Source organism: Formica exsecta, unplaced genomic scaffold (genome assembly GCF_003651465.1).
Source record: "Formica exsecta isolate Colony F162 unplaced genomic scaffold, ASM365146v1 scaffold652, whole genome shotgun sequence".
Taxonomy (NCBI): domain Eukaryota; kingdom Metazoa; phylum Arthropoda; class Insecta; order Hymenoptera; family Formicidae; genus Formica; species Formica exsecta.
The window spans coordinates 39,943-54,187 of record NW_021853414.1 but is presented as its reverse complement, the minus strand read 5'-3'; positions in this window follow the sequence as shown (position 1 = coordinate 54,187).

Here is a 14,245-nt window from a genome sequence, read left to right as displayed (position 1 = left end):
CTTAAGAAGTTATCGCTCAAAAACCTCTGAAATCGTGATTATTTTACACATTTTTCCAAATATCATGGAAAATGTGCGTCTTTTAACAAAAAGTACCGAAACAAAAGTTGTAGAAAATTCCAGATCTAACCCCTTTAGATTTTTACTTGTGGGGAAGAGTGAAAAATGAAGTTTACTCAACGCCAATCGAGTCTCGTGAACATCTGATCCAACAAATAAATACGACTTTTGATCGATTAAAGTTGAATCAGGAGGAAATCCGTAAAGCGACTAGATCGGTCATTACTCGATGCCGAAAGTGTATTGGAGCTAGGGGGGGACATTTTGAGAACAGTTAGTTTTTTCACGTCTTTATTCATTTTCTACTATTACGTGCTATTTTAGTTTAAAAAAATTAATTTTATTTTCATAAAAGAAAAAGAGTTTTATTTTTTATTTTTATCGTTTTTTTAAGAAATTTATTAAGCTTTATTTTCTTTTTATTTTATTTTCTTTTCACCTTTTGCTCTTCCTTTGCATCAGAGGTTTTTGAGCGATAACTTCTTAAGGAAGCATTTTTCGACCCATGTTTGTACGAAATTTTTTGTTTGCAGAATTAAATTTCCTATAAGATCTCAAAGTCTGACTGGAACGTTCGGGGCCATCCTGTAGAACGGGCCTATGAGGATGCCGGAGCGATGGGCGAACTCCGACGAGTGAACGCCCTCATCTATATAAGTGTAACTAAAAAACTGTTTTATCGTCTCGTAGAAGCAACGACTTTACACAGATATCTGTGCCGTATACATATTTGGAATACAAATCTATACTGCGTTCACGGAGAGAACGACCTCGCTTTTCGATCCCGCCCGACCAACCGCCCATTTTGCCCTCTCTACGCTGCCAAAATTGGTCTTGCAGCTTTCAGATTCGGCTAGCCGATCTTTATAATATTATTTTTATTCTTATAAAGTACAATATTATATACAATATTTTCGTATGATTTAAAATAACTCGTACAATTATAATATTATCACTCAGAAGCTTCATAATGAAAAATTTGGAAAAATTAATTAATTAATTTATTAAAGAAAAAAAATACAAATTAAAATTTTTTAACACGAGAGACGGCAGAATTAATAATAAAAACAGAGTATCATGATACAACCTGTAACATACAGTATAACCGAAAATTTATACAGTATAATGGAAAAATTAAATAAAGATTTGATATTAATTTTTATTTAATTGATTATAATAGATAACATTGGGTAATTGTAAGATTTTGAGAACTTAATATTTTTTTAGTATTATCTTTAATTACATAATCTACATATAATTCTCGAAAATTTACTGTCCTGAGGCATAATAATACACTTGAAATATATGAAGAAGCCGATATATGTACTAAGAATATATTACAATGTACCACTTCAGAGATTACAACTGCTGAATATTTGCTTTAAACTTGTGTAAAATATTATTATAATACTAATCTTTCTAAATATGTAATGTCTCTTCAGAATATCTTTGTTTTTCAAGTCATCACGGCATCGTGAGATTTTACATGCGAAAGACTACAGTATAATTATTCATTGTTCACGGACGGTATACCATACGAAAAACACAGATATACAAATATATAAATATATCTATTCTAATACCATATTCCAATATATGTATATACATTATGCGAGACGGTACATAAATGTAAACCTTCAGGTATAATTAGAAATATAATTATTATATTAATACAGGATTATTTCTTTGAAAAATTGCTTATTAATGTATTCCAAGATAACTGTAAAGTTGATAAATCTGTTAAGAACAATAAATTATTGGATTCTTTATCGTAGGACAGATAATATACAATATGCTGCATTTAGATATGACATGTTAAAGCACTATCTTCACTGATATATTTACTAACTGAATAACAACACAAATGTTTATATAATCTTCTAACACGTCAACAATACGATACCATTATTGCTTCAAGAGACACTGCAAGTTAATGAATGAGCGTTGATCATTCCATTACAGATCACAAGATTCTATTAGCGGAAACTATAATATTGAACTCTCGCTTAAAAGATTCTCGTGCTTTGTAAATAGATTCCCTCCTGACATTCGATGCAAGCTGGATCCCTGGTTTGCAAATTAGTACCGATCAATTACTTCCACCTGCTTAAAATTAAAATAAATGTGATAAAATGTTAGTAGGCAACTTGACATTAAGATCTCGTTCCTATAGCAATCTTACCAGTATAAATGTCGTTATCACAATTCAATCTTACTCTAGGTTGAATGAACAGTAAGGAAACACAATATTTAAAAAGATTACCTTATACTGTAATTGCACAATAGTTTTTCAGCTCTGATATGATTATGTTGTGTAGACACAAAAATACATTTCTGGCAGAAATTCTACTGTAAATAAAAGAGATAGATTAATGAGTAGAAAATTATTAGGATTATGTTACATATATATATATTGTTATGCCTCCGGAGAGGCACGGTAGTTAGGATCGTTTGCCGGGAGGAATTTGGGAATTCGGGCTCCGCCCGAGTAGTTCACTGAATTTATTATAATTAAAAATGACACTTTCGTATTCTGAATAAATGTATATATAACTATTTTATTCGTACTTGGTTTAATTACAAAGTCTTCGCTGATCTGTATTCGCGTTACACGTTGAGCAATATCTTATCGTATAAAATAATATCTCTAAAATACTATATATCTATTAATTCGTGTATAGCCTTTTCGGGCTATAACAATATATATATACTCTTGTATTATAAAAAACTATAAAAATATAACAAAATACTCGCTTCTAAATATAATATGCATCTTTTATTACATACATCTAAGAACGCTCATATTGTTAAAATACCCAAGTTCCTTCATGTTAACAAAGAATGCTTATTCAATGTCACTTTGTAGGAAGAACAAGATCTCGAAAACTTAAAGATATATTTGATACTAAAAACACGATAATAAGATATCAAGACAGTGACATACGCGAGGTTAGGATATCTGTCATATGTGCAGTAAGCAATGTAGGAAAATGACCTGTTAGAATATCTTTATTATTTATATATAGGTTTTGTATATATGTGTTTTACGAATGATATATTGTCCGTAAACAATTAATAATTTTACTGTATTCTTTCACACGTAAAATCTCGCTATGCCGTGTCATACATGAGATTTTAAATGCGAAAGAGTGCAGTACAATTATTAATTGTTTACGGACAGCATATTATACGAAAAACACAGATGGGTACAAAATCTATATATAAATAATAAAATATTCTAACAGGATGTTTTCTACATTGCCTACTATATACATGACAGATATCCTAACCTCGCGTATGTCACTGTCTTAATATCATATTATCGTGTTTTTAGTATCAAATATATCTCTAAGTTTTCGAGATCTTGTTCTTCCTACAAAGGTCGTGTTCCGATATTCACTGCCAGTACTGAAAATCTATAGTTTAGGTCACATATACTATAGATTTTCAGTACTGGCAGTGAATATCAGAACACGGCCAAAGTGACATTCTTCTTCTTCTTCTTCGTGTGGGGGTTGGCTCCGACGAATACTTGTCACACGGCCATCAACTGGTTTGTTGGTAATAATGCAGATTTTAAAAGATCAATTGTAAATAAGAGAGGGTGAAACTCCTGCTTGTTGATTGGTTGGTTAGAGGTGGTAAGAAACCAAGGGAAGGAACGAGGCAGTTTGAGGAGTCAGATTTGAATCTTACAAGATTTGAGAAAGGAGTAGATGGCAAGGACCACTCCGGAGGAAGGCTCTGCCAACAGTTCTGCAGCATCCATTGGAGGAAAAATGTCCAATTGATTGAGCGCTCTTATCAAAGGGTGTCTGCTAGTATTTAAAAGAGGACATGACCAGAGAATGTGGTTTATATCCTGAGTGAGGGCTCCGCAAGGACAGCTAGATTGAGGTACCAGATTGCAGCGGTATAAGCTGCTATTGAGTGCATAATGTCCGCTTCTTATCCTGCAGCAGGTAGTGATGCTTTCTCGATTGAAATTCTCCATCTCGTGGAACCAAGGTCTCGGGCGGAATTCATCAAAAGATCGAAAGTAATTAATCCCCTTATATCTTGCCTGTTTTTTGAGGAGGTCGGTCATGTCAACGATGAGGTTCTTCCTTACCACCGAGAAAAAGTCGGAGTATGGAAGCAGACCGGTATACCATGTGCCCTTGGTAATTGCGTTTTTAGTCAGAAGGTCAGCCGTCTCGTTTCCCAAAATTCCAGAATGCGATGGTATCCAGACTATTACAGCTTGAAAGCCCGCAGAATATGCAACGTGAATTTTAGATCTTATAGCATGTATAATATGGCTGTAGGAATGGCCAAAATTGAACGAGGACAGGGCTTGTGTCACACTGAGAGAGTCAGTAAAGATAATAGATCTTGGGATGAAATTGTCCAGGATATAAGTCAAGGTTTGAAGGATAGCATAGGCTTTCGCCGAGAATATAGAAGCGAAGGAGTAGGTTCTGAAAAGTAGTTGAAGGTTTAGGGTAGGAGAATAAGTGGCAAAGCCTACGTGGCTAATTTCGTCTACCTTAGAGGCGTCAGTATAGAAAGGAGTATAGTCCTGAAGAAGATCGTGATAAATATCGAAGAAAAGAAATGTAGGAACAGGGTTATTTTTGATGCTTTTTACGTCCAGTGCGGATGTGATCCTAATAAAGGGGGAAATGACATGAGCCCAATAATCAATGGAATAAACAGAGGGGTAGATGGAGCATGCTATGTATCTTTTGTATTTCAAGTAGGCACAGAAGGATTTGTATAGTAGGAAGTAATCAGCTAGATTCTTTTTACGCGAGTTTCGAGCGCACCAGTGCAAATGATGGAGTTTCTCTATGGTGGGGTGGTCATCCAGACTGAAAATCTTTAAAATATATCTAGACGTAAGGTAGAAGAACCTGCACTTTAATGAACTTTCTCCAGACTTAGCCAACAGGACGTTAATAGGAGTGATTCTACGTAAACCCGTGCAAAGCCTCAGGGCTCTAAACTGTATTTTCTCTAACTGGTGCAGAATTGAACGATTGTTGAGAGGGAAAATAGATCATCCGTACTCCATAGAGCTCCTAATTAGCGCTCTCTAAATATTAAGTAAGAGTTGAGGGGAATCTCCCCACCAGGTACCTCTTAACATACTTAGGATGTTGATCAGTTTGGAGCACCTCCCCACCAGGAACCTTGAGTGTTCCCTTCCCGAGAGACGACAGTCAAGATGTATGCCCAAGAATCTGCACGAGTAAGTCGATGATATGTGATTATTTAAGATTTTTATAGAGAAAGAGAGTGGATCCACACGTTTTTTCGTAAAAACAACGAGTGAAGATTTGGTAGGAGAAACTGTCAAGCCTTTAGTGAGATAATCGCATGCACGTTTGGCGGCTGTTTCAATTTTAGAGATGGAATCGTGTATTTGTGAGGAGGTATGAAAAATTGCTATGTCGTCCGCGAATTGAATAAGTTCGCAGCTCCTGCCCATACTAGATCTGAGTTTGGAGATATAGATATTAAATAGTGTCGGACTAAGAATGGATCCCTGAGGGACTCCTTTGTAGGAGTAAAACTCGTCGGTAAGCTCTCCGTTGATACAGAACTGCATATTTCTGAAGCTGATAAGGTTGTAGATGAATTGGCGTAAGATTGAAGGTAAGCCGATCTCATCAAGATCATTCATTAAAATGCTCGGGATAACGTCGTCGAATGCATTGGATAAATCCAAGAACAAACAGGCTGTGGAATTTCCTTTGGAGAAGCCACCATGAACTTCGGTGATCAAAGAGGAGAGATTATCCTGGCAGGATCTGAACTTCCTGAATCCAAATTGAGAGTTAGGAAGTTTGAGGTTGTGTTCCAACCACCAATCCAGTCTCAGCAGAATTAGTTTTTCAAGCAATTTTAAGCAGCAAGAGGTAAGGGAAATGGGTCTATACTTTCCCGGAGTGGATTTGGGAATAAAGAAAATAAGAGAGTGCCTCCAAGCATCAGGGAAGAGACCCGTGAAAAATATCTGATTAAAAGTTGCAAGTAAGAGTAAGTGATATTCGTGAGGAAGACGAGAGATAATACGATAATCGATTTGGTCGATGCCGGGTGAAGATCTTTTTTTGAGAGAGTGAATAATATACAAGAGTTACTCCTCTTTAAATGGAGAGTCAAAATATTTACACGCGTAATCATTGGAACTAGTGCCAGAGAGGATCCTCTGTTCGTGAAGGGAGGAGGAAGGACATAGAGAATTGATTTGATTCTGCATATCTGCAGGTATACCAAAATTAGATTAAAGAATAGGTAAGATTGGATTGAGAAATCTGTTCTTAAATCTCTTGATGACTTTCCAGATTTGCGAGATGGGTGTGAAGGGCCCCAAAGATTCACAGTATTTTCTCCAACCGCTGCGTTTGGCCGAGCGTAAAATTCGTCTAGAAACAGCCTCCTGTCTTTTAAGAAGAATAAGATTATCAAGACAGACATGATTTCTGAATTGTTTAAGGGCCTGCTTCCTTTTTGCGACTGCTTCAGAACACTTCTCGTTCCACCACGGGGCCGGAGGAGATGTAAATTTCTTGCGATTGCATGTTCGAGGTGGAGTGAGCGAGAGAATGGTATTTTTGATGACAGTTATAATAGAATCGTATTTGTCTAAGGGTGAGATACTGTCCTGGTTGAGTTGAGTGAGAAGAGGGGGTGCTGGTTTAATAAAGAGAGTGTAAATTGTTTCCAATTAATACGTGAGGTGTTGAGTTTATGCGAAAAGAAAGAGCGACATTTGACAGGATTAGACAGTGAAATAATCGTTGGAATATGATCGCTGTTTAGCGAATCATCGAGAGATGTCCATGAACACGAAGGGAATAGATCTGAGGAAGCAAAAGTTAAGTCAATTGCTGAAGGAGTCTGATTTGGACGGGATATGTACGTAAAAGTGCCATTATTTAAAGGATAGAGAGAGTGGTCCAATGCGGAATCAAGGAGAGCCTTACCGACGGAGTCAGGGGACGCACAACTCCAGATATTGTGGTGAGCGTTAAAATCACCCGTGATGATAATTCGAGAAGCGGGAGGGATGGAAGAAAAAAGGTTGTCCCAGTTAGAGTGATCGAAGTTACCTGGGTAACGGTATATAGAGACGATATAAATAGGATCTGTAGGAGTCTCGATCCTAATTGCAATTGACTCAAGTCGACCTTGGATGGAGTAAATAGAGTCGATTTTAGTAAATGGCATCCAGTCTTTGATGGCGATGATCAACCCCCCAGATCTATTGGAGGGTCCATCAGAGCGAATTATGCGAAAATTGTGGAAGTTGAAATTTTGTTCCGGGGTAAGCCAGGTTTCCAAAAGTGCAAGAACATCGTAGTCCTGGATAATATTAAGCAACAGGTCCCTTTTATTCCTAAGTCCATAGCAATTCCATTGGAGAATGTTAATGCCATCTCTAACGGGATTACTTGTCATTGTCGTTGTTATCAAAATGGTGAGGGGACCTCTGCTCCAGATTAAGCAGTAAGCCTTGGATAGAATCTATTATCTTGTGAACTTCCTCCGTCATTGAAGGGGAAGAGAGAGCTGAAGTGAGATGGATAAGAAGAGAGCCAATAGTATTCACCAGATCGTTAGCAGAGAAATTTTTATGTTGAATATTAACGTTGCTATTGTGATCTTTACTGAGACTGGATTGAGACGACGATGTGTCGCTGAAGACGATTTTATTTCGTGATCTAGGAGGTCTCCCGTTAGGAGCGACAAATAAATCGGAAGATGGGCGCGGAGAGAGGGGAAAGCGACGGGGATGTCGCATTTCTTTGTTGGGGAGGTTTGGAGGAGAACAATTATGCAAGGATTTAGAATATTCCGAGGCCGCTTTGGCATAGGATGTACGCGGGTGGTTCGATGAGGAAGATCCAGACGCATAGTGTAAACAAGAGCTTTCAAGGCTAGCGGGGAAATGCGGGAGGAGAGGATACTCATCCAAGGAAGGGGAGTAAGGTGGCGGAGATCTGTTACCTCTTACAATTTCCCTGGCGTCAAGCAGCGAAATGTTCCTGTGAGCCGCATATTGCCTAATCTCCTTTTGAATTGACAGCTCAGGGCATGATGGTGCATCCGCTCTGTGACCACCTCCGCAGTTGCCACATTTAGGAGGGACATGTGCGTGGGGGCACTGCTCTTTATCGAAACAATGATCCTTCTCTCCACAGTGGATACAACGTGGTTTACTTCTGCATGATGCTTTTATATGCCCAAATCTGTAACAGGAGTGGCATACAGATACTCTGGTAACGTAAGGAGAGACAGAGTAACTGACATAAAAGAGAGAAACGTTTTTGGGTATTTTTTGGGAGCGGTGCACTTGGACACAGTACAATTGGATACGGTACAAATGGACACGTTGCAAATAGACACGAAACTTTGCACACGGCTCAATTGGACACAGTGCATTTGGACACAATAATTTTGGACACAGTAGCTTTTGGACACAGAAGAAAATTAACTTGGACACCGTTCAATAGCACACCGGTCAGTTGCACACCGTTTAGTTGCACACATAAAAATGCACACCGTTTAGTTGGACACATAAAAATGCACACCGTTCAGTTTGTTCAAATGCACTGTGTCCAATTGAGCCGTGTGCAAAGTTTCGTGTCCATTTGCAACGTGTCCATTTGCATCGTGTCCAATTGTACTGTGTCCAAGTGAAGGCCACTCTATTTTTTGACCCTCAAAGGTAATCACTACTGTGAAAAAGGGAGTGTAATTAACAGCGGAAGCCTCTTCCCCTCCACGAGGATCAAGGTCCAGTATTCTTCTGTTAAATCTCTTAGCCGACATAATCTTGAAAGGGCTCTTAGTGTTCTCAGATATCAAGTCATCGGAGAGGTCCAAAGGGACATTTCTGATAATTCCTTTGCGAGAGATGCGAGATGGGGGGATAAATGCTATCAGATCCTCCTTCTTTAGACGTGAGTCGTTGACTAAGTCGTTAGCCGCTTCACGAGTCTTTACAAAGATTGAGACCTTGGAGAAGCCCACCTTTCTAATTTCCATCACGTCACTTATGTTAAGACTGGCGATTATCCTTCCTACGGATATTGGATGAAGAGGAGCGTGTGGCTTCGAAATCCTTTGTACGTCAAAAGGTTGTAACAAGCCGCTTTCGCGAGGCGGGCGACGGATAACTCGGTCGGGATCCTGGGTTCGGGAAAGCGGTATCGAGACACGAATGCGATTGGTTGTTTGGTAAAAATGTAATCTATTGCATGTAAATGTGTGTTGGTACAGCGTGAGTGTATGTATAGGTGTGCGAGGTGTGTGAGTATATGTGCGCGCGAGACGAGGGGCGAGTGTGAGAACAGACAATGTATAAATGCGCGTACGGATAAAGTATAGCTATGAGTATGTACAATGTGTGTGTGCGGTTACGCAATGTCGGTGTGCGGGTACGTATAAAGTATAGATGCGAGTATGTACAATGTGTGTGTGCGGTTACGCAATGTCGGTGTGCGAGTACGTATAGAGTATAGATGCGAGTATGTACAATGTGTGTGTGCGCGTACGGATACAGTCTAGCTGTGAGTATATAATGCCGGGGGTGCATGCAATGCACCGCGATTGCGCGCAGCGCGATTCGCGTTTTCGGGTGTTCGGTCGCGTATCGATTATTAATCGCGCACGTAAATCCGGCAGGAGCCGTTAGCTGTCGGGTGGTCCTTTTCGGCCGCGTCAGTGGGCGGTGGGCGGTCCTTCGACGCGGATATTGATTTCGACTGTCGATCGGTGTCGCGGTAGGGCGCAGATCGGCCCTCGGCGCGGGATTTAGCGCTCCCGTACTAATGGCGCGTCCCGATGTCGTAATGGCGGTCGAGCCGTATTAGATACGCGTGTCTAGTGCGGTCGGTAGTCAGTCGGGATGGTTGGTCCCCGTGTAATTCAGAAGTGCAACGGCCGACGAGAACACCCGTCGATGGCAGGGAACTCCCCACCACTAGAAGGTCGCCGTTGTACGCAGGTGGTCGGATTTATGCGAGGTGTCGAGTACTCTCGACGGAGACGAGTACGCCCGTTCCCGTTTGCCTCGTTTTAATCGGAATCGGAAGGATCGCTCTCGGAGATGCCGCAAACTCTCGGCGGAGGCTGAGTACACCTAACCCCGTTTTCTCTCTCTGAGCGGTTAATGATCTAGGCGGTTTCCAGGCATCTTACAGACTCTGGCGGTGCGGAAGATCTGGTCCCGATAATTAGAAACGTGCTCTATTTATACTAATTCTCCGGCGCGCGCGTCTGCGTAATTCGCGTATTGTTCTACCGGTAATATCTTTATCGTTGAACCGGCGCGCGCGACTCGGGTATTTTCGGGAACGGTCGGGCGGTTACCCGAGCGCGTCGTCGGCTCTCGATGTTTTCGCGCGCCTAACGGCGGTTAGATGTTTACGCGTTTCTGATGTTATTTAAAAATGGGCGCTCAGCGCCTCCGCATTTGCCCGACCGGTGTTCGTCGGGCGGCGGACTTCCGGCGGATCGGCGGCCGGGTACGGTCTAGTAACGATGGGGGAATGCATCGTTACAAAGTTAAACTTTAAACTAAAATTAAAAGAAACGTATATAAGAATTTTTCTATTAAATTACAGCATAACTGATATATAAAATATGTGAACGCTTTCAACATTTACACTAAATTTATATTCACAAAATAGAGAAAAAAATAAATGTACGTTATCCTTTTACTTTGTATTTAAAAACTTATGCAAAATTTAAGTACACCTAACCCCGTTTTCTCTCTCTGAGCGGTTAATGATCTAGGCGGTTTCCAGGCATCTTACAGACTCTGGCGGTGCGGAAGATCTGGTCCCGATAATTAGAAACGTGCTCTATTTATACTAATTCTCCGGCGCGCGCGTCTGCGTAATTCGCGTATTGTTCTAACGATAATATCTCGAAGCGGCGTGCGCGGCTTGGGTGTTTTCGGTAACGGTCGGGTCGGTTACCCGAGCGCGTCGTCGATTCGAGATGTTTACGCGCGCCTAACGGCGGTTTAATAGACGAGTGTTTCTGTTATCGTTTAAAAATGGGCGCTCGGCGCCTCCGCATTTGCCCGACCGGTGTTTGTCGGGCAGCGGACTTCCGGCGGATCGGCGGCCGGGTACGGTGCAGTAACGATGGGGGAATGCATCGTTACAAGGTCCTTGATTATCTGAGGAATATCTGTTCTTCAATATACTATCTGATATAGTAATAGTTGAGCCTGAGGTGGAAATATTAGTAGAATCAAGAGAAGAATGAGTCTCAGTGCTGAAAACCTTTCCTGTGGTCTGGCTGTGAGTTAGGTCCGTTTTTGCACGTTTCAGACTTTTTTCTTTTTCATAACTGATGATATACGCACATTTTTAGGTGAATTTAATTGTGAGAGGTCGGCTTCCGATCTAAGATTATTCAGAGCTTCCATATCGATGTCCTCATCTGGGATGACAATATTCTCATCCGAATGTGAAGAAAAATTAGAGTTATGGGTACTCACATTATCCTTAAGGAAGTCGTCAGATCCTCTGGAGTTCATACTGAAAGGGTAAAAGGATTTTACAAGAGAAGGAAGAATAATCCAGAAAGAATTTTTATCCGTAGCCACGAGGCACGGTGGCGCCAGGCACATTCGCCTTTGTCGAGACAAAGGCGCCTGTTGCGACTTACTTTTATAAAAATAAATAGCGTACGAAATTTCACTTTGGGCGCCTAAATAAAAGCTTCTGGAGGAAGCACGCTACAAGAGCCAAATAATTCCGACAAAATATCGCGAACTGTAGCCCAGAAATGGGCTGATTATTCAAAACTTCAAGAGCACTCGCAAAAACACGTCCGTATCGAAGCGCATGCAAGATGGCGACCGAAAGTGACATTGAATTAACATGAAGGAACTTGGGTATTTTAACAATATGAAAGTTCTTAGATGTATGTAATAAAAGATGCATATTATATTTAGAAGCGAGTATTTTGTTATATTTTTATAGTTTTTTATAATACAAGAGCGAGCCGTCATAATATTGTAAGTCCGAAAAAATTTAATAATTATAACTGCGTGAATGTCGGAAGGTTCGAATATACTGAAACTGATAGCGAACCGATCGTGGTTACTAAGCAAACCAGCCCGACGAGCGATTAAATTAAGCTTAACACCAGGAGAAAATCTTTATAACGTGCGGAAAAATTTAGAAACGCAATACTCGAGCGAAAGCGAGCCCGAGTTACCGGAAAACGTCGTCACAGAACGCGAATTTCTATTTTTCACATTGGACGAAAGCCTACTCCCGCGTAATACGACTGACCCCACTGACAACACCCAACGCGAGACTAGACGTACGCGACCGTATATTAGCAGAACTCCAAGTAGAGTATCTTTACGACGCGAATTTTCGTTAACGTCCTACGAGAGCGACCTGTTCGATCCGGAAGAGATTTATAGCCAACAGGAAAATAATATGGCCGAATCGCGAAATCCGCAAGAACGCACTACCGCGAACACGCCGAAACGCGCGGTGGACGAGGAAATAGAAAACATGCGGCAATCCATCCGCCAAATGGACCGAAATATAGCGGAGGCCGACCGCACGCCGCCTCCCGAGATCAACCGCCGCCGAAGAAAGTAAAAGATATACAATCTTTCATAGGACTAGCCGGATATTACAGAAAATTCATAGAAGATTTTTCAAAAATAGCCAAGCCACTGACGAAATTAACGAAGAAAACGGAAAAATTCGAGTGGACTATGGAACAGCAAAATGCTTTCGAAATACTAAAAGAAAGATTAATGACAGCGCCAGTGCTAATGTATCCAGATTTCACTCAAGAATTCATAGTGACCACTGATGCTTCCAACTATGCAATCGGAGCAGTATTGTCACAAGGAAAAGTAGGTAACGACCGGCCAATTGCTTACGCCACGTGCGGAGACTTTGTAATTAAACCAAGTACGAATAAAATAGTTATATATACATTTATTCAGAATACGAAAGTGTCATTTTTAATTATAATAAATTCAGTGAACTACTCGGGCGGAGCCCGAATTCCCAAATTCCTTCCGGCAAACGATCCTAACTACCGTGCCTCTCCGGAGGCATAACAATATATATATATGCAATATAATCCTAATAATTTTCTAGTCATTAATCTATCTCTTTCATTTACAGTAGAATCTTTGGCAGAAATAATGCATTTTTGTGTCTATGCAATATCAGTGCTGAGATAACTATTATGCAATTACAGTATAAGGTAATCTTTTTAAATATTGTATTTTTTTACTGTTTATTCAATCTAAAGGAAGACTGAATTGTTATAACAACATTTATACTGGTAAGATTGCTATAGGAACGAGATCTTAATGTCAAGCTGCCTACTAATATTATATCACATTTATTTTAAACAGGTGAAAATAATAGATCGGTATTAATTTGCAAACCAGGGATCCAGCTTGCATCGAATGGCAGGAGGGAATCCATTTACAAAGCACGAGAATCTTTTAAGCGAGAGTTCAACATTATAGTCTCCGCTAATAGAATCTTGTGATCTGTAATGGAATGATCAACACTCATTCATTAACTTGCAGTGTCTCTTGAAGCAATAATGGTATCGTATTGTTGACGTGTTAGAAGATTATATAAACATTTGTGTTGTTATTCAGTTAGTAAATATATTAGTGAAGCCAGTGCTTTAACATGTTATATCTAAATGCAGCATATTGTATATTATCTGCCTTACAATAAAAAATCTAATAATTTATTGCTTTTAACAGATTTATCAACTTTACAGTTATGTTAGAATACATGAATAAACAATTTTTCCGAGAAATAATCTTGTATTAAGAGGATCCTCAAAGGTCTGTTTTACCAATAAAAACGCGAAGTATGAGTTCAAGTACTAATCTTTTTATTGGCTATACAGAATGAAAAATCCTTTTCTAGAATTAAAGTACTCATAATAACGATGTGCGGGCGCTATAATTTAATGTAAAAAAACCCAAAAAGTTAAATAATTACAGTTTTCTGATCGGCCTCTTACATCAGGTCGTAACAATATTTATTTAATATAAAAATTCTGCAGTTTGTTCATGCAAAAGATATAGCACCCACATTCAGGATAACATGAAAGAATAATACTAGACTGATAGAAATGAGCTTGGAAGCCTGTGTAAAAAGATTAGTATATA